The sequence below is a fragment of the Phoca vitulina genome, unplaced genomic scaffold (assembly GCF_004348235.1).
Source record: "Phoca vitulina isolate PV1807 unplaced genomic scaffold, GSC_HSeal_1.0 scaffold34, whole genome shotgun sequence".
Lineage (NCBI taxonomy): Eukaryota > Metazoa > Chordata > Mammalia > Carnivora > Phocidae > Phoca > Phoca vitulina.
This window is the reverse complement of record NW_022589737.1, coordinates 3,423,512-3,426,364: the sequence shown is the minus strand read 5'-3', so window position 1 is coordinate 3,426,364 and position 2,853 is coordinate 3,423,512. Positions and strand designations below refer to the sequence as shown.

General features: G+C 37.5%; 1 pseudogene; it reads right to left on the bottom strand.

Moving 5' to 3' along the window:
- Nucleotides 1–1,570: 1,570 nt before the first annotated feature.
- Nucleotides 1,571–2,426, bottom strand: LOC116645845 (annotated as a pseudogene).
- Between the last annotated feature and the right edge of the window lie 427 nt (nt 2,427–2,853).

Sequence of the window (2,853 nt, the reverse complement as noted above, 5' to 3'; positions counted from 1 at the left end):
TTTCTAGAAATGCTACATCCATACCACTAAAAAAAAAGACCCCTAATCTATTAAAAAGAATTCAAGATCTGTTTGCGCCCTTTTCTCCCCTACCCTAAGTCAAAGTTTCATGTTAAAAAATTATTTGGTTTAGCACTTTTCCCCCCACCTTTCAGTGTGGTTATGTTATTTATGTGAAACTTAGTAAGTTTTATTTGTATATTGGCATTTAGACTTAGATTTTTCTTTTTTTAAACTCCCATCTTGGTTTAATTTGTTTGACTATGTAGATAACATTAATGTGCTTCTAAAAGTCAAAACTGTTCAAAAATTATATTCAGAAAAATGGCATGCTCTCTTCTTTCTTCCACTCTGTATGGCTCCCTCCTACTCCCCCCCTTACCTCCCTGCCACCACTTACCCTACTTGTGGATAACCAATTTTACTGCTTTCTGTGTCTGCTATGTTTCTTTATGCAAAAATAAGCACTTTGCTTTTTTTTTCTTAACATATATCCTAAGTATAACATTCCATCATTTCATGGAGATCTTTCTCATTCTTTTTTAAAGCTGCATGATACACCACGGTGTATAAGCCAAAGGTTATTCTATCAATTTCCTATGTTTGAGCACATCGATAGTTTCCAATTATTTTGCAGTTACAAATAACACTGCAATGGATAATATCAGATACGTTTATTTTTGTATGGTTAAATGCATACTTTATGGTAACTTCCTAGAAGTGGAATTTTTAGTTCAAAAGTTAAATGCATTTGTGGGTTGGTGAGATATAGACAAATCTAGCCATGTGCCAGTTACACATGTTTTAATTACAGAGACTTTATAATATATCCCGTTCATCTCTTAGGGCTACTTCTTCACAGCTCCTCTTTTCCTGTATTTTCTTAGGGTTTTTTTTTTCCATATTTCCCTTTTTCATATAGATTCTCGTATTGACTGACTAGCTCCACAAAAGCTCTTTTTAAAATTAAGATCATATTGTCTAGAAAGAAATGACATCTTAATGATGCCAAGTCATGCGAACCAAGAAGAGATGTCTGTCCATTTACCCAAATCTACTTTTGTGTTGTTCAGGAGCATCTAACAGTCTTCTGCATATATGTTTTGATAAATTTTGTCTTACTGATTATTACTAAGTATGTCATCTTTATATTTTCGTTATTGTAAATAACAACTTCTCTTCCATTATGTTGTCTAACTACTTATTATTTGTATATGTGAAACCTATTAATTTTTGAAGGTTTATTTTATATCTTGCTGCAATGCTAATAGGGACATAAAAACAAACATGCACACAATTGCACAGCATTCACAAAGGTCTATTTCATTATTGGGGGGTAACATATTTAACAGTTAAATACATTTAAGTAACATATAGGGGACTGCATGACTGCAGCTTTGGTAGCTAGATTAGATCACCAATTCACCTAGAACCCAGCTAACGAGTAACTGTCTAAATACTAGAAGTACAGTTAGATCAGACTTTGTTTTGATCACCTTCTTGGTCAAGCTGGAAATATACAAAGGTGAAATCTTCTGATATCCCTTCCCAGAGGTTTCTTTGAGCTAGATTAGGCCTCTAGCCACAGAACAAGCCCAAGTTCAGGGTCTCCAGCATGAATGCTCTTCCCAGCTACCAGAGCAGAGAGTATAAACCTGACCCCAGGCCTCAGAGTCTGAGCCCACTCCAATTAAACTAGAGTTGTTGACTTTTGCAGAAATGGAAGCAGTAGGATCCAACTGGTACTTGGCTGTAATGCCAAAGCAAGTGTAGCTGGTACCTGATGTCCAAGGAAGGTTTCCTGAAGTGTCAAGATCTTCACATACTTTCTGATAATTGATCCTCCAAATTCTGTCCCATCATTAACATTAGTGTGAAGCTGGAAGTCCCCAGTCCTGCAGCCCATTGCAGAGTTATTTCTTGTCACCTTTGATTTGGCACTGTCAAAAGGTTTTCTGATCCCCAGCAAGCCAGCCCTCATAACCAAAGATAGCTAACCAAACAAAATCAAAGTCAACATCACAACCAAGGTTTATTAGCTCCCTCTTGTAAGAAGACTTGATTTTACCACTTGCTCGTGTTGGGTGAAAAGGGTATTAAATACTAGCTTCAAACTTTGATAAATCTGGTCTTCAATTGCAGTTTCTGTTCCCAGAGAGTTACCCGTGTTCCATTTTTCTGTGAAAGTCAGACCAGACCCACACCATTTATATTTGGTTTCCGCTGTTCCACGAACTTTACGAGTGTCTGTATTAGATGAACCAGATGTTGAGAATTCCACACCACTGCATGACTTTGTTTTCACATCCGGTTTCACCAACCCAAAACCAAATCTTCTGCTGGAAATATCTCTGGCAGCTTTCCAAGGTCAGCATACGATGGAGGATACGCATTGGCCACGTGGGGCTCTGTCCATAGGTGGCCATGGGAAGGCGAGGCCAGGGGAAGAGGTGATCCGGTGGTCTCCTGAGAGGGGCAGCCACCACTCTGTTTACTGCTGAGTCCCCTCAGCTCGGTCAGGGGCTCAGGGGCTCAGGGTTGGGCTGCAGCTTCCTCAGCTGGAGGGTGAAGGAAAATGTCTTTTTTTTTCATCACTGCCTTTTTGTTCTTGTTAGATATTACTTGTGTACCATTTTAATTCCCTTCTTGTTTCTTATATTTATTTTCTTAAGGGTTGCCCTGGGTATCCCATATATTCTATTATGTACTATTTTCACAATCAGTAATTTTTCTTCAATTCTCTTATTTTGCTCTGCAGCTTTTCTTTCACTCAAAAGTTTGATAAAAAATGTTTATTTTTTTTTGTTGTTTTCAAAGTGGACATCACTTTTATTTCAAAATTTTCTAATTAAT